Source organism: Strix uralensis, chromosome 2, assembly GCF_047716275.1.
Source record: "Strix uralensis isolate ZFMK-TIS-50842 chromosome 2, bStrUra1, whole genome shotgun sequence".
Taxonomy (NCBI): Eukaryota; Metazoa; Chordata; class Aves; order Strigiformes; family Strigidae; genus Strix; species Strix uralensis.
In genome coordinates, this window is record NC_133973.1 from 73742574 (window position 1) to 73761539 (window position 18966).

An 18966-nucleotide genomic window follows, 5' to 3' on the forward strand; every position below is an offset into this window, starting at 1 on the left:
GAGAGCTTGGTAATCTATTTTATAAAGCAGAAATGGACAGAGGACCTGTGTTCAGAACACATGCCAGAATGAGGAAAAAAAAAAGTCTTCCAATCTGCCAGCGTCAAAGGATATTTAAGAATATTTTATAATAGCTGAGGGATATGAAGCTCAATGGGTTTCTGGGTGGCCAGATTGGACAGCTTTGCCACAATTACAGAGTCGTTCTGTTGATTCACCTGCATCCTTTAATTTTGGTGAGAAAAGCTACATTTGTTTTCCTATTGCACTGCATAGTTCCTTTACCTTTTCACCTTAAGGATTCTGCATAATACATGGAGGTATTGCTTATTGCCATATTATTAGTGGTGTGGGTGAGTGGAACAACCAAATGAGCCTAGAATAAGTTAGCAACTTGCTCCTTAAATAAAAAACTGACTGGTCATCTTTAAAACAAATTAATATATTTAAAAATTATCTTTACAGAATGCCCCTTATAAACCAATTCAGATGATACAATTTTCAGTTTAGGTTACAAGACAATGGTGGTCATTTAACAGTGCAGATAATTCAGGCTGTTGTCAGCACCACAAGGAAGGCACCTTCGTACATCTAAATATTTCCTGTATCTTTCATTGTTTGAAGCAGGTTTTGTACGGAGTGTTCCTGTGCACTGTTTGTAATGAAATTCTGGAGAAGCTGTGGAGATATCAAAGTTCAAGAAACCTTGAAACTTATTTATCTTAAGATTTGGAAAGACATTTGGAGTGGCATGAGAAACAAAGAAAGAATAAGAAGTTCCCAGACAGGATTTAATACAGTATAAAAATAAGAGAAAAACCCACTAGTAGAGGGTTAAAAGCCTATTAAACCATAGTAGCATAATCGCAGTTTTTGTGTCATAACATCTGATTCCCTTACTGAAATTAGTTTTGTCAACATGTTAGTCTTGCAGACAAAAATTGCATGCATTTTTCACCAGGTTTTAGATTAGGTCTTTCACCATTGCTCCATCCTTCCAGCCTAAAGCTGACTGATGGGATGAACTGACTGATAAACCAGAAAACAAGTATTATTTTTTGGATGTTGGGAGAAATTTTACTGACCTTAGATAAGATTCCAGTGAAAAAGCAGCAACATGTGTCTAATTCCCACGGTTTATAAATAACCAGGGCTAATAAGTGGGAGAAACTGATTGTAGAAATCTCATTAATCTTGCATTACATGACTTCCTCCACAAAAAGAAAAAGAGTGTTTTTTAAAAGTTACTAACACAAATATTTTCTTGAATCAGACCCATAGTCCCTGATTCCACAGACACTTGCACTGGTGCGGAGGAGTAATCAGACACAAGTAATTTTCAGTAACTTTGTCCTTCTAAAATGTTTGTTCAATTGGAAATGTAAGGATTGATTTAGCAGCCATATAAAATGATCACCCACTGTTCTTTTCTATGAAGAAAAAAGCACTAAGATTTTGAGTTTTGAGGGCAAGTTTGCCAAGGATTTGAGTTTTGAGGATCTGCTTTCCAAGAGTCTATCAGGTGCGCCCTAGACTTTTCTCACTTCAAACTAGCATAGATCAGTCTACCATAACAGAGGTAGTTGGCTCAGCACTGTAAGTGAAAATCTATGGAAAGCAAATATTTCTTGTGTTATTGATAAGAGGTCTAAGTCATTCAGATGCTACAAGAGTGAGCACAGGACACTAGCATAATTAAAATCCCAGGTAAATCCTCATGCAAGATCAAATAATACAAACATTTCTAGAAGACTCTGTGAAAAATGAGGTCAAAGTGGGAGACAAGAAAAGTAATTCCACAGGCTTTTTATAAAATTTGAGGAGTTAGTGCCTGCATTGGTATACTGACTAAAAACCATTGATAAGATGGACTTGTGCTTAGATCTGCACAAACCCCAAAATTCCTAAGGTCCCAGAATAAACAGTTCACAAATTGCAAATCTGATTCTTCATAGCCTCCCTAATAATGGCAATGGTTGTGTCTTTTTCCTTGAGAAATCATGCTATGGTTTTTTTTTGTCTAGTGTAGTCATTCCTATCCTGTTTCTTTCTTTCACATATGCTCCAGTTTTCTCCATGTAGACAGAGTTTAAGTATTTTTTACACAGGATCCCACCATGGCCCTGATAATGAAACAGTCAGCAATGATCTTTTTATGGAAAAGTCTTGTCTTGTCTTGTCTTGTAAAGATGGGTTGGAGATGCAAAAGGCTCAGTGGTTTACATTCCAAACTTCCATCTTTCTGTCATAAGGAAAGCAGTGAAGGATTTTTTGACAAAGGATTCCAGATTTTAAAAAATTGCTTGAAATGAAGTATTTAATATAGTGTTCATATATAAATATAGATCACAAACACTGAAAAAATAAAAGAAAATTTTAATTCCTTTTTAATATTCCAAACCAGCGTTTTGATAACATCCAGTATGTAACTTTGCATAATATAAAATGTTTCTTTCCTGATATTGACTAATTTCTTAAAAAAAAAAAATATGTTTTGCATTACAGTTCAGGAATATTAATATAATATGCAAGTTGAACAGAAATACAGTAAGACTGTGATGTTGACACAAACATGTATAACATTACCAAAATAAAACATTTTTACATTATTGAAACAAATATTGACACATATATGAAAACAAATACTGAAAGAAATAAATCCACATTACTGAAATATTCTGTAAATCCCAAATTGATATTGTTTTTAGGGAGAATTTCAAATTTTCATTATTTTCATGTTGACTCAAAACTAAAAAAAACCCACAACAAAAACATCTGGCTTAGCTAATGTGTCCAAAAGTGCAAGGCCTTAATAAAGCATGTTTTGATGACATTTGCTTTAGAATGCTAGTTTTAATAAAAGCAATCATTCAAGCAGTATAGAGCTTGCACTGAGTCTGAACCTGCTATGGAAACTATAGAACAGAATGAAAATTACTTTTAGGACAACAGTTTGAATGAAGGTCTTTTGAGAGTTATAATATTCAGGAGAGCGATTTTAAATTTAAGGTACATGATATCACTCCCTAAATCTCCCAGACCAAAGGCAGGATTGTCACATACATTTCTGACACCCTAAGTAGGAAAAAGTCATCTTACTACCAGCTATGCATATGCATAGTTTCATCCAACCACAAAAGGTAGCAAGAAACTGACAGACGTTCTGGTTCAGAGGGTGGTGACAGACTCTTTACTGCTGTCCCCTGCCTGAACAGCAGTGCCTCAGTGCCATCACATCATTTTCTGACACCTTTGCTTCAAAAAGAGAAACTCCAGTAGAAGAGTGGGGTGAGCATTTAAAAATATTGGGCGAGTGGTATTGGCTAGATGATGTCTGTCCAAGCTGACTTTTACACACCTTGAATTTAACAACCAGAGCCATCCACTCAATCTCAGGTCAGGAGGCAGCACCTTCATCAGACCTCACTTTATCTCCTGTTGGAGAAACTTTTAGTTATGGTCATACCCTGAGATGCTAAATTGCAAAAACCTGAATAGTGTTTTTGAAAAGCATCTACCTACTGCAGTAACACTAAAGGGCTGAATTCTTAACTGGTGTAATGTAATGTGGCTTCACTCAAAGAATGGTTTCTGTAAAATCCCTGCATGTCCACTGCATGAGGATCCACTCCTTAAATACAAAAATAATGAAAATGTGGTATGTTCTAAATGAAATCAGACATGTTTACTAATAGAAACTGAAATGAAAACTTCTGAAATGAGAACTTCTTGAATATTTATTTTGAACATTTAGAGATAACGCTCAACTTTTCAAATAATTTTCAAGGAGTGAGGCAAATGTTTGAAAGCAGGAACATAACCAAGGCCAAGCATGTTTCCAGTCATCAGAGCTGAGCTGAGGATGCTGAAATAACAATAAAAATGGGAACACTCTGATTTAAAGGCTGGGTTTTGCTTTTCAGTTTCTCTCATTCATGCCATTGCATCAGCCCACATTCTAATGAAATGTTAACACAGAAATTGCATATGTGCAAGACCCTGCTGTGGTTTTCTTGATGTCAGCTTTCGGTATCAAATCTTTTGTGAGGGAGGCTAGCATTTAATGTGATGGTCTTACTTAACATGAATTGTTCCTAACCAGCTAGATGCCACAAACCTTTAACAGAGTGCTTGTCAAGAGGTGGCTAACAAAGACAGGCTAGACAAAGCTGAACAGCCCAGGAGCTCTCAGTGTGCTCAGATCAGATCAGGCTTAGTGAACCGATGGAAAATGAGCCCAGCCAAGCCTGCCAGTCTTCCTAAACTCCAGGGTCATGTGTTTTATAGTCTGTCTACTTTAGGGCAAAAAACCCCAAAACTGTTAGAAGTTTTCTGGGTTTCTTCTGCCTGTTTGAGGAGGAGTACCTTTCCCAGGCAGGGAATAAGAAATATGCATTTTCATTGCTGTGGAAGATTACTTCTTAAAAGTGCCAAGCAATTCCAATTCACAGTTTCCTGAGCAGGAGTGCAGTCCTTGTAATCGGGACATTGCCAGGTTTGCTAGGCGTTCGCTGTGGGCATGGTTTCTCATTGCACTGTTAAACTCTGAGAGCTTCAGCATATTAAGCCACTGTACTACTATTTAGAGCTTCTTTTATTGTTACTGTTGCAAACAGCCACAGTATGTGTTGACTGGAACAGTAACTAGCCAATTCTTCTCCCACTGCTGCAAATCCTCTACTAAAATATAACCATTTGCTGGCAGAAAAGAAAATACTTGCCAAGTTTTCAGCAACAGTTTCTGAATTTCAGGCATCTGTTTAGTTCATGTTCAGAACTGTGCTGTTGGTTTCCTGCTGCTAAATGAAATCAACAGCTAGCTCCTTCACTTTGCCTCAGTACAGGATGCATTCCTAAATACATGATCCTGAGCACTGAAACTGCTTATACCTCCTTCTATCCTCCCTAGCTTCTTTACGGTGCAGTATTGTGATGTTTGCTCTCAACTGCCTTTTTCTGCTTATTTGTGATAGCTTCAAATTTTACAAGAAAATAAAGAATCTCCTTCAGTGAAAGCATAGATCTTTAAATATTGCTGAATTTTATTTCAGACTGAACAAACACCTGAGAAAGCAAGAGTAGCAAAGCCCATGAAGGCTGAATAGTGTTGTGTCTTTAAATGGAATGTATTCACATGGGTTTCAATTTAAAGAGATTGGGCAGTCATTTGATAGGGTGCATTAGCTTGACGTCCATGAAAGGCAATGTGAACTGGGCCATAAGAACCTTGCACTTTATACTGAGATGTATCCTTTAGACTGTGTATGTGTTAATAGTATATTAGATATTTCCGTTGTTTTAGGGAAATGTTTAGAAATGTAAAAATCAGGTGTTTGAAAAGCGAAGCCCGTACTTCATTGTTCTTTATATCCCAATCCACACTTCTCTGTAACTCATCATAATTAACAGCATTTTAATATATTGCATCTCTGCACTTGTTCAGTTCCTCAGCAGTGAAATTTCTCAAGTCTGGAAAGCTTGAGAATAATGGTGTTTTCATGAATGTCAAAGGCAACAAATCCTTTATATGTAAAGGTTAAAAGTTTTTTTTAGCCACATTTGTCCTTCAAGAGAAAGTGGGGCAAGGAAGAGAATAATGGAATGGCCTTTCTTTACCTTGTTGTGGGTATACAGCCATATAGCTTTTTGTTGTCAGTGATTTACTCAGAAATCACTCCAATACTTTTCAGTGTAGCACAGCATTAGCTAGATCAGCCCTTCTCTATCCTCCCTTCTAACTGCATTAACCTATTGTCCTTGAATTTCTCCTTCAAGTTGTGAACAAAGAGCTCTTCAGCTTGGGTGGAAGTGGAAAATGTGGTTATTGATTTAGTCATGAATAAATGAATGTGTGCCTGAATGTATGAACCAATAAATGGATGGATGTTAGTAGTATTGTATATTGTAGACAACCTTCTTCATTTTAAGGAAATATGCACAAGAATGCCAAGAGTCAGACATACATTACTTTTGAGTCTTTATAACCTTTGAGACTATCTGTATTTATGTGCTGGAGTATGCTACAGCACATACTAGAGCCAGATACCTGCAGAACACACTGCAGTTCGTTCTGGAGGTACACACAGGAGTGGAAGGCAGAAACACTTGGGAAGAGACACACTTGTGAGGATGTTTCACCCTGAGAAAATCATAATGCATCTGCAGAGCATATCCTGGGAAAGCTGTGGGCTGTGTGAGGTAGATACGGACTCAGAGGCCCCTTCTATACCAAGATTGTAAACACAACATTTTTTTGAAATGCTCTATTTCAGGTTTTAGGTGAAATACATGATTTATAGTTATGCTTTACATAGCAAAGTCATTTTTACCTATGCCTCATTGCCTTTACTTGTCCTAGCACATCTTCATTTCATGTAAATCTTGTGCTTTCTAGAGGCTTCTCTACACAGTACTTCTAGTTATCCTACTAGCTACATAGTTAATGTGTTGTAGTGTAAAAAACCATACCATTATATTATTAATGCAACACAAACAAAAATATGCTTATATCAGGACTCCTTATTTTGATACTAAATGGAAATATCTTTTGTCTGGTAAGAGACAATCTAACACCAGCTAAAATCAAAATTGAAGGTTTATTTCCTTAATTAATTTGGTAAAAGCAGTCTTCTGATAGCAAAATTAAACTGATACAAAAGTGATGTGTAGACCAGCCTCAAGGGAAAAAAAAATAATTACATCTTTGTACAGGCATGATTTTCTGATATTAACTGAGTATTAACCAAACCAAATGCCCAGTAGCTGAAAGTCAAGAATTATGTGAAGAGGGAATGTCATTACACAGCCTACTACAAGTTTCTTTTCCAAAGAACCTGAGAGCTAAAATGGAATTAATAGCTATTTTAACAGCTGGACATTTTCCTTTGCTTTAGATGGTAAATTCTGAAATCTAAAGAAAAGGAGAAATGAGTCCATTTCCTCAGCATGGTTGAGTGAAACTGCAGCTAAACAACAGTGAGCAGCTTGTGTTAGCTGTGGTAAAGAAGCTTGTTGCTGATTCCTGGCCACTCTAGTATTAATGTTACTGAGTCAGGGAGACAAAGGAAACCATACAGATTAAAGCTGATTATAGTTTTTCATCAGAAATGCACAAAGGCTTCTGATAGGTACACTTCAGTGTTGGACAATAGTTACCAAGGCAAACATATCATAATTTGATCTGTGCTTCTTCCATCCTGATGTTTCACCAATTACAGAAGGAAAGTGCAGTTGCCATCATAGGTGAGGAGGACAAGAGGAGTGGATTTGGTAACTGAGGAGTCAGGGAGTACAATTGTATTGTTGCCTTGTCCATTATTTGTCAGGAAAGTAAATTAAGCTTGACTTCCCTGATTAAATTTCCAACAAATGAAGGGAAGAATTAAAGGAATATAATGAAATCCGAAGCTGTTGTAATTCCTTTGGAAATTACAGTATTGCACATTGATATAATCCGAAACCTTGATTGCAACCCCTCTCCCATTCTGTTCAATCAAACTAAAAAAGTACAAATAGTGGCCTGGTTTTGTTTGGCTCTTGATATTTTGACTTTCTGGGAGATATTTACTCTGAAATATGTGAAAGGTCACTATAAAACTTTTTTCAAGTTTCTTCATATTCAGAAGTGACAACAGTTCATCTGTTATATTGTAATTTTATTTATCTGGTAATGAAGGAATAAGAATGTAATTCTTTAAGAAGTGTATATGAATATCTATATCAAATGAATCTTTTTAAAGACTAATATTTTAAAAGCAGTCATGTATTAAGCCAACCAAATAGAAATGTTCTCTTTGAACTGAATCTGTGAGTCCTCATATTTCCCTTACCTGGGATAATAGACATAGCTGAAGAGCAAAAAGGATGATAGTATTTATATACTGATATTTCTAAACAGATAACTGATAATACAAACAGATAAATTAGAGTGCCTCAGACACTTTTCTCTTTCACTTCTAAGGTTTATTCTATTGATTTGTCACATTTATTTGCCTTTTCTCCTTAAGGGTATTGCGTACGTAGTGGTAATCTCTTACTGACTAATTTTGTAGCAGAAGGTAGAAGTAGCTGAAAGCATCCGTCAGCTCGGTACTCTACATTGACTACATTTTTCAGGTCAGATCAACCTCCTGTAATACTCTTAAGGCTTGTAAATATTATTTTTTCTGTGTGTATTTCCCCTTTTTCTTCTTCAGAGATGTATCTTCTCTAAAGGGTGCCCAATGCAAATTTTGTTCGTAGGAGATTTTAGATTATTTGTTATTAAAGATTTTAGATTAAGATTTTAGTTTTGTGGTTATTAAAGATTTGATCATTTGCCACCTAGTACCAACTGATACACTGTCAGTTCCAAAGCATCCCCTATTTATGTTGTATTAGAAAAGTTTCATAGTTTGACACATCCACTTCTAAGCAAAATTAATTTTTTGCTATCTGATGACATGTAGGCACTACATTTCCATGAAAAATCTTTTTCATTGGCAATCTGTGGCATCCTCCAGAGTGCTGAAGTAAGGTGGTTTTGATTCCCTCACTGGTTTTCTGCCTTGCAACATGCACGGCCTTCTTTTAACCTTCACTCAATGTCTTAGATTAAAATGCAAGATTTAAGGATAATTATAAAATGCCTGCTTTGTAATTTACTTTAAACTACTAACGTGTACTCTCAGTAGCAACTCCATTTTAATTTAGGTTTTGTCAGGGAATCATTATGCCTACAGATAATTATCGAATATGTTTCCCAGGCTGTGTAACAGATACAGTCATCACAGCATCTCAGCTTTGTTGTTCAGTGTCAGGTGAATTACATTTCACTCTGAGGCAGTTACCATTAAAGACCTTGAAATGAAGCTTTCATTATTTGCTGATTGTTTTCACTGTAACAAAACAAAACTCCAAACATTTTACTTATTCTTGTTGTCCACATACTACAAATAAAATAAAATGATCTGTTTGCCATTCTGGCATAATGAACACTCATGTTTTAAAGGCAGCTAAAGCAACGATGCTAAATATCTTTTAGGATCACTAGGTTAATCAGAGAAGTGTTAGTGAAAATACAGACTGAATTCAGTGTGCCCTGATGTAATATTCATAAACATAAAATTAATTGGAAGTTAGCATCTCTTGATCTTTTGGAAGATGACATCTGTCAAATGACCTTGTTTGTGCATTCCTATCTGTCCTCTCTTTTAAGGCCATGCGTGCCTCTGCTATCAGAAGGCTGCATATTTTACAAACGTGACCCACAGCAAATCAAGCCCTTGCCTGCGACACGGCTGCAGATGCAGCGAGGTGGCCACCCCTCCCCAGAACCTGGGGAACTCTCAGATGTTTTCACAGACGCGAAGATGCCTTCCACCATAAATCTGACCTTGCACCTTATATCTGCCAAACTATATAAACCACATTTTGTAGTTGAATCACTTAGTGACACGTGGAAGTTTTATTCACTAGCGAACAGGAAATAAGTTACGTTAGCATTCTTATCCTGAGCCCATGTGCTCGCCTTCCAGTGGGCTAAAGATCATTCCTTGCAGCTTACCAAGAATAATAAGAAGTCTTTCTACTGTAAATCCTTTCACCTGTTTCACTAATATTACTTCAGATAGGTACTTAGTGGCTACAACTGTCTCCTGGGCAACATCAGTTAAAATCCTACTTCTACTAAGAGGGCCCTTGGGAACTGGTTTCCTGTCAGAGCCTGTTGATTTCTGAGCTCAGCCCTTTTCTTGTCAGCTAATGGGTACAAATTGAGGAAATGGGCAGCATGTTAGAGCAGTGTGAATAAAGGAAGTTTTGCTAAATGAGGTGGGTGGTGGAACCATCTGGACATTTGAAAACTTGCCTATTTCTCAGCTAGATAATTATCTAATTTCACTATTATTAGGCATGCAAAGTCCAAACGGCAACGTCTTTGCCTCTGACTTAAAATATGACATCAAAATGCCTGGGTTTTTTACATTAAGCTGGTTATTATTTTTCTCTGCTGCATTATTTTGTAGTTGTACTTTTTAATGATGCTTCTTGTGCTTTTATTTACTAAAAGCTATATGCAAGTCATGACCTTTTCCCTTTCCTTTAATAATGTTTAAAAAAGCCTTCTACATCCACTTACAAAATAATAGTGGTTTTGAAAGCTTTCTGGAGAATATGCATTAGTGCCTGTTCACTATTTTAAATTTTGAATAGTATGAAAACAATTGTGGAACACTTTTATTATGGGATCCAGCCTCTAAACCCCACTGCAAAATCAGGGGTAGCTGCAGGATATAGTGGAGAATAGCGGTGAAACAGAACGTCTTTTAGCCCTGTTGGTCCAGCACACAGAGCATTTTCCTGGAATAAGCCTAAAAGATTACTCTTTGTTGCTATTTCTATGTGAATTCATAAGGAGACAAATTTTCCAACTGAATAGTAAGTTGTAGGGCTTTTACTGGCTTGACAGCAGTTGTTTTTCATCTGAGAAACTTGATAACATTGAGAGAGAAGGCCAAATATAAAAACATGGTGTAGATGCACTCTGCATCTTTAAAGTCCTTGCATCATTTATGGGAAACATGATATTTAGATAGTGCCGGTTGTTTATTTATTCACTGAACTTTACTAGAAACTCAGCAATGAAAACCAGATTTTCCTTCAAAATACATTTATGTAAACTTATTCTAGATTTATTAATGGAAAGCATCAAATGGAACATTTTAGACACCTTATCAAGAGAGGAAAGAAAGAGCAAGAAGGAAAACAGCAAAGGACAGCAAGAACAAACAGTCAGAGTCTGAGATTACCAGCACTGAAAGTAGAAAAAAATAAATCTTTCTTTTAAATTTTTTTTTAAACACTTTTCACCTTCAGTTTAAGAGTTATTTCCCATTGCATCATCCATCGTGTAATTCTTGGTAAAATCAAATTAAAATTAGCAGAAAATGTTCCAAATTTCCCAGTATTAAAAAAGCAGTCATACTTCTATGACTATATCAGTTTATGGCACTTGATTAATTAGACACTGAGAAAGGAGATTATTTTTTCTTATACAGAATGCCTTTTCTTTCACTGCATACAGAAGTATGCGTGCAGACCCCCAAAACACATGGACAATGTGGTGGGGTGTTCTCTGAAGATGCAATGTATTTATGTGTAAGAAAGAACAGAAGAAAGTTTTAGAATAATGTCTTAGTAAGAAATTTCTACGATGCTGTGCAAATTTAATGCTGCTTTAGTACTTTCCTCTTCCAGGTTGCTTGCTATCTGATTGGTTACTTCCAAACCTGACATTCATTACTTAATGAAAAACACTAAAAAAATTAATTAGGATATTAGAACATTCTGTCAGCTGAGACTCTGTGGGGTCTTTCCCTTGTTCTGGTGCCCCATGTATATGTTGGTGTAGGGCAAAGGGATAACAACTGTCTGTGAAAGCAGCACAATAGAAAGAACAGTCTGGTTTACTGAATTTGAAATATGGGGAACTGAACTGGCTTCAGAGGAGAGGAAAGGAAGACATAGTTGTTTTTTAGGTAAGTAATGAAAGCAAGCTACACTCCTGTTTCTTTTTAAGAACAAATAAATATTAATTTATCTCTCCCCTCCTTCTCTTATGGGTCCAGAGAAGTCAGCATTTTCAGTGGTACATTACTCAGAATTTTGCCAATGCCAGTTCCTCAGGGACTTCTATCATATCTCAGGGCACTCCACCTAGAGAGCTACTTTATACCCAACTTGTGGATAATAAAGTGACAGTCCAACTCTTGAGAATCTAAAGGTGAAAATATCCAAATAATTTGGTTTATTATTATTAATGGTGGTGTGATTTAACCCCAGCTGACAACTAAGCACCACACAGCTGCTTCCTCACTTCCACCCTGGTGGTATGGGGGAGAGAAATGGAAGGGTAGAAGTGTGAAAACTCATGGATTAAGACAAAGACCATTTAATAGGTAAAGCAAAAGCCACGTGCACAAGCAAAGCAAAACAAGGAATTAATTCATTCACTTCCCATGGGCAGGCAGGTGCTCAGCCATCTCCAGGAAAGCAGGGCACGTGTAATGGTGACTTGGGAAGACAAAGGCCATCACTCTGAATGTCCCCCCCTTCCTTCTTCTTCCCCCAGCTTTATATGCTGGGCATGATGTCATATGGTCTGGGACGTCCCTTTGGTCAGTTGGGGTCAGCTGTCCCGGCTGTGTCCCCTCCCAACCCCTTGTGCACCCCCAGCCTGCTCGCTGTGGGGTGGGGTGAGAAGCAGAAAGGCCTGGAATCCCTGCAAGTGCTGCTCAGCAATAACTAAAACATCCCTGTGTTATCAACACTGTTTCCAGCACAAATCCAAAACATAACCCCATCCTAGCTACTATGAAGAAAATTAACTCTATCCCAGCCAAAACCAGCACAAATGGGAAAAATGAGACAGCAAAAGACTTACTCCCAACTGAGACATAACAAAAAGCCATGCACATTTAAGAGAATTTAAAAAAATTCAAGAAAATAATACACCGTTATTCATGTGCATTCTTTGTAATGAATAACAGAAGAAAACAAGAGGGTCTTGTGTTCCTTCATCAGAAAAACTCCCAGAGGTGATAAATCATACAGGATTAGGCAGGAATTTTAGATTTTTATATCCTTTCAGCAGTTCAACTAAATCAGCAGAGTTATTTGTAAATGAATTTGTCCCAGGAAGAGGACAAAGCAGGTTTTTTTAGCTATCTATCTGTGCTGATACATCCTCCAATATCACCAAGCTGAACTTCTGCACACACTGGCTGCCCAGAGCAGCTTGAGTATTTGCTGAGAAGGGGGAAAGCCCAGTTCAGTGCCTCTCCCCTACCACCCAACCTATGCTAAATGCCCAAATCTCTTATCTCCCTCCTGTGTTTCCTATTTTGTTCTTGGTGTACTGATGTGATTTTACTGCAAAATGCACTTCCCACACATGCTCCACAGAGAACTGCAGCGACAAATTTGTATCAGTTAGTCTTTTAGAGAACTATCTAAACTGGTTTAGGATCAGCCAAGTTTACACTAGTGAATCCATGTTTTACAGCTGCCATAGCCCTTCCACTTCTGACTGCACCTTCTGTCTCATGTCAGGAGGATGTCATACAGCCTTTGCGCATCACCAGACAAAAATGCCAGCACACAGATCTAGAATTTTTCTAGGTTTCTCAGACTGATTAATGAACCTTAACTTCAGCATATTCTGAAAACAGGGAATACACTGCTGCTGTAAAAATGACTGTTAAGATACAAATCCAGTACAGAGCATAAACCAGGATCTGGTACCCATCTAGTACCTGTCAGCCACATGTATTATCATAACTATGTCACATACAAAACATGAACTACAAGGCATTATAGGTATTCAGAGGATTACTAATGCTATGAAGTCAATATTAATCTGAATGTTTATATAGATAGTGGTAGTAATTTGGGGGAATGATCTTTTATGACTAATTGGACCTCTCCTTCTATGTGCTTGTGCTTGTATGTTCTGGTAAATCCAAGTTTTCCCCAAAGCACCAGTATTTACATTACATAACTGGGCTTATTAAATAATACAGAATTTGAGACATAGCCAAAGTCACTGTTTTTTTCCTTACAGTTACTTGTGCTTGACTGTCAGATCATATTATATAGTCAAAAAGGGAAAATTTGGTTTTGTTTTTCCATTTCTGATTTAGTTTCATACACCTGGTGGTGCTCATGATAAATTACTTTGGGAATTCTGTTCTGTACTGTGCTAGTTCAGAATCACGCTATTAAAGATACATTTGTATTCATTTTGTAATGAAGTTTCTGATGAACCTGAGTGAATCAGGCAGAGGAGCAAGGAGAGGTCGAGAATGATAGGAGGCAAATAACAATCTGTAAAAGAAGCAATGGTGTCAGGGATGTTGATAGCCCAGTGGACTGTGACAGGTGTAGTTATGCTTAGTCTCTGTGGGAGATCTATGGATACAGCTGGATGCTCTGGAAGAAAAGCAGGGTGAAGTAGCTGTATGGTGAGATTTGCAGAATCTCAGGACAAAGCTTGTTGATTTTCTTTGAACTGCAACTGCTGGGCAAGTCAGGACAGGTTAAAATGGAAGATAGGTTTAAAATGTAGCAGATGTAAATCCATTCCTTATTTGTATGAGCTCTGAATTTGGCTTTGAACAGGTTTGTGCTGAGCTTTTGGGAATTTTAGATAGAAGGCTCCCTTAAGACGCATCTGTGAAATATTTATATGTGAAGTCATATTTGCCTGTGTACAACAGTGAGAAATTGCATAATTACCAATATTTTAACCCTCTAGTCTCACTTTTGAATTGATTTTAGTTCAATATAAATGTTATCAGAAACAGTTATGACAAATTACCAGATTCTGAGCCCTCCAACTTCTACCTGGATCCATCTTTGCTTCCTGCCCCTATCTGCCAATGTCCACAAGCAGTCGCAGTTCTCATTTTTAAAGAGAACAACTACATGACCTGTCTAGTGAAACAAGATGTGCCAGTGGAGTCACAAAGAGGCCTAAGATTTTTGGATACTGTGCTTCTGCTTCCAGACAGACTTTCTTCCCTCAGAATTTCCCAAACGGTTTTGCTAAAAGTTATTTTTGTTCTGAAGTCGGTGATGGAATGTTGCTACATACTATATGCTATGTGCAGTGTCCATAGATCATCACAGCAACAGGTAGTTTTTAAATAATCAAGTTTTGAAAGTTGAAAGTATTATTTTTTTTAAATTATTATTAATGTATACAGACAGCATATAGTATTTACAGATTAGATTCTGAGCACATTTAAAATTTGGTTGATTAAAAGTCCTTGTTACTTCTAGGCAAAAGCTTGTTTAGTCCAAAAAAATTTATGTGAGGACTGGACTACGAGCAAACACTTTTAGGGATGCATGCTAATAAGGTCAAAATTTTATTTATTGAAATTAGTGCAGTTGAGTCATTATTTTTGTTCAACATGAAACTTTTTAACATCTCAACATTTCAAATAAATATAAAAATAATATGAAAATCTACTAAAGCTTCTGGCTAAAAGTATCTCATTGAAACACTGAAGTGTTGCTCCAGAAGGGACTTGGGCTTTCTCAGCCAAGTAGTGCTCGGTTTTGAGGCTACAAAAATGAGATCCAGGTCACTTAGATACTGAAGCTCCTTGTGAGATTTTTTTAAAGACTTGGCTACCTCGGCTTAACCAACAGGGAAACAATTTCCACTACTCACCTCTAGGAAAACAATTCCGTGGCCTAAACAATAGTGTTTCATGTCTAGTGCTGTTTAATTTATCCAGTGTTTGACGTACCTGCACAAAGCTTGCAGGTATGGTCCAAGATTTGCAGGAGAGCTGCCCCTCCCTGTAGCAGCAGTTGGGAGATACGCTGAATGCACTGTGGTGTTCAAATTACATCTCACCCCCTTTGGCTTGACAACTGGAGCCTAGGATTCTTCTCCTTTTTTCCTGAACGCAGGTGGAGATCAGTCTTTCAAGAAGTAGAAATACTGCTGGTGTTTTCCCTTTCTTTTCAAGGTTTTTGTGATAAGACCACAAAACATGGTTTCGGAGTCCCAAGTTCTCTGATTAGGATACTCAGACACATCTTCAAGAGTCTCTTAATCACCCAGCAGTCCTGGAGAGAAGAGGCAGGATTTGGCATGTCAAGTTGTTTCTTTTTTTTTTTTTTTTTTTCCCCTCCAGAAAATAGTTCAGGATTCTCCAAGAAAGAAAAAGGAAAAGAAAGTACTTTTCTGTGTATGACTGGTTAGAGCACTCTGCTGGGATTACAGAGACTTGGCTGCTGGTTTCCACATTTTTTTTGGTCAAAGACTGTTTACAGAGTGAGTGAAGAAAGAACAAATAAAAAGGAAACGTTATACTAAGTGCTATTAAAATGCAAAAGCAGCGTGAAATACATTCAAGGACTACTTATTTAGACAAATGCTATCACTTGAGTTTTATCTCATTAAAAGATACTTAGAAGTTTGTTAAAAGAATACTTCTTAATTCAGGCTATGCAATTACTAATGAAAACTGGCCTAAATTTGCCTAAAATAGTTTAAGCTTAATAGACAATTCAGACATAGTTCTTTCAGCTAGGATTAAGACTGAACAAGAAGTGTTTGCAATTAAACAGAAATTAATAAAAGAGGAAGAACTCTCCCAGTGTCCCTTAGAGCCTGCATGTAAATATAGTAGGAAGCAACATCCCTTCTGTAATTCAATGACTTCCTTGGAGTTATATGAAGGAGCAAGTTGTGTAAATTGTTGATTCCAAACAGTTTTAATTTACATTCAAGGTAAAAACAGCTGCTAGTAAAAATAATACCTATTTTACTAAGAAAGAATTTGAACTTTTAGTGCTGAGTTTTGGTATCATTTTGGTATCATTTCAGCTTACACTTAATACTACTTTTCCTAGAAATCCCATTAACAGACATAATTAAGTAATTGAGTAATTGCCAGAATTCGAATGAACACTAAGTGCAGCCAACTCTTTGAAGGAGGAGAGTTTTTCAGAGCTGTTATCTGAGTGTTGACTCAGGGCTAGACTCTTCCCTAGGCAGAGCCAGCTGTGGGGAGCAAAATGTTAACTTTCCTATCACAGATAGCACAGAAACAGATTTAAGGGGGAGAGGAGGGGAGAGAGGAAGCAAGAGGTAGCTCCCACTGCATCAGCTGGTAGTGTGTGTGCTGGTAGTAATGTGGTGCTATCCAAGTACTTCGACTGAAGAATTGGGGAAAGGAAGGTGGTAAGTCTAGACTGCTCTTGTTTTGGAAAACAGTATCCGTATTGGCATACAACAGGAAATACTAATCAAGTAGTTTGCTCTCCTTAATGCATCTAGAATGAAAATTTGAGAAGGGTCAAGCACAGAAACGAAGAGGAGGTAGTTCCTCTGGTTATGGCAGCACCAGTAAACTCAACAGAGCCAGGGCTCTGGCTTGAGCACTGCCATGCAATCATCCTCAACTATCATCCTCAGAGTTTGATAACACACTCCCTGATAGAGCTTTTGGCTGTACTAACACATTTCCAGATAGTGCCTGTGCTTGCTTCAAAGTTACTGTGATCAGGACCTATTCCCAGTAAGTGGCATAGATGAGACCACCTGTTTTGTGGTGTGAAAGGGTTTAGCTATAGGGACACAAGCTCTGCTCGCCACTTACTCCCAGGGCTAGAGGCCTTGCCCTTTTTATTTAGGAGAACAGTTATAGTTTCTTGGCCCAGGAATAGATGAACCTGCTTGCAGTGATTTCATATTCCTATGTTTTAGTAATGGCAGGAATAAATAACACTGTAGGTTTTTTGTGGCATATACAGCTTATTATCTGATTTTGTTTACCTCCAGTTCCATAGATTTTTGCTATTATTTAATATCAGAGTGAGATGTTTTGGTGCATATAGCATGTCAAAAGAATCCCATTTATAACATTACTCTGACTCCATCACTGAACTAGTGATAATAATATTTTGATGGCTCTTTCTGATAACTGTGTTATTGTTTGTAGAATCATTCATCTAATTTCAAGGAACATTATTCCAAAAGTGAACTCAATCATTTCAAAAATGTTCCAAACCGTTTATTAAAGATTTCAAAATGTGGGACATAAGCACAAGATTCAGGCAGATTTTATTAAGTTTGCCATTAAAACAAGAAACATTGCATTGTGAGGTCTAAAACATATATGTATTCTGGCAAAGCTCATCTTTTCCCTCTTTGTGGGGGTTCTGTTGTGGGATGACACTCAGCTGCTTAAGCGCTTTCTGTTTTATTTTTCCATTTACTGTAACCTGCACATTTACACCTCTGGAAGTTGGAAAATCAAGTTATGATTTCTCTTTTGGTAGCTTTCAACAGTCAGTTGGCAGGTTGTATTCCTCTGCCTGCTGCCTCTTTTCTCACCCTTGTCTTCACTCTCTCTGCTCAGTTTGGCTTCTGGCTGATTCTTCTGGCCTCTTAGTTGGGTGATGCACCTCTTACAGATAGATTTAATCCAGTTTGTGTCAGTGAGTGAACACTGCTTGATAAATGTGCTACTACTCTGCTTCCTGGGATTTAATGTGTGTCACAGACCTACAGGCCCTGCTGCAGCAGGATAGCTGAATAATTGAATATAATGCCCTGAATTCTGCAAACAGGAACTGTAATACCACTTCTTATGCCCTGAAATCTAGCAGAATATAAGACTATGACTTTCATATTTATTTGTGAAATCTTTTACGAGGCTGTATATAGTATTTTATCTAAAATATAGGCTATGGCATGGGTTGTAAACCAGATCAAACATACAGCTCCTGTGTTAGTCTGAGGACTGACCAGAAATGTGACCTACTCAATAACATGCATGGTAGTTATTAGCACTTCCAACAGTATGCATCATAGGGGCAGCACAGTGTGCAGTTAGTTTTCCAGGCAAGTAAGTGAAAAGGAAACTCAGAAAGCCAGTAATTTAAATAGAGCTAATACATCAGGTAGCCAAGAGTGAAAAGGGTCACTGGAAGGACAAGGTAGAATATTATAGGACTAAAAGACAGGGGAATATAGTTTGAGGAAATGAAATTGGAGCAGAAACTGTAAGCATAAATTAATGTTAGCAGGCTGACAGAAGGAAGGGGTTTGTAAGGATAGGAGCTGAAAGATGAGAATTATAGTGGGCTGTGTGATATACACAGGATCAGTAACCAAACAGAAGCTTTACAACATCAAATCATGTGTGGGAGAAAGAGACAAATCTCACTGTACAGCTAGGAGTTTAGGGCATAATACTGCAGAAGAGCAGATGTTGCACGTGTAAGCACTGAAAGAGCTTAAAAAATTGTTAAGACATAAAAAAAGATGAAAATGTAGCAGCAACTATAATGGTCTGTGTTACCTAATAGCCTAACTTTTACTGACCAATAGATTTTAAGGAAAGAGGGTAAGAAATGGGAAAGTACAGAAAAATCCTTTCTTTTGAAAGTCTAGAACTCAGT

At 37.4% G+C, this 18966-nt stretch overlaps 1 protein-coding gene across 1 annotated transcript in view; it reads left to right on the forward strand.

Annotated features, from left to right (window-relative positions):
* Positions 1–18966, forward strand: part of NALF1 (NALCN channel auxiliary factor 1) — a 492690-nt gene that overhangs the window by 120189 nt on the left and 353535 nt on the right. The gene's annotated exons all lie outside the window — the stretch shown is intronic.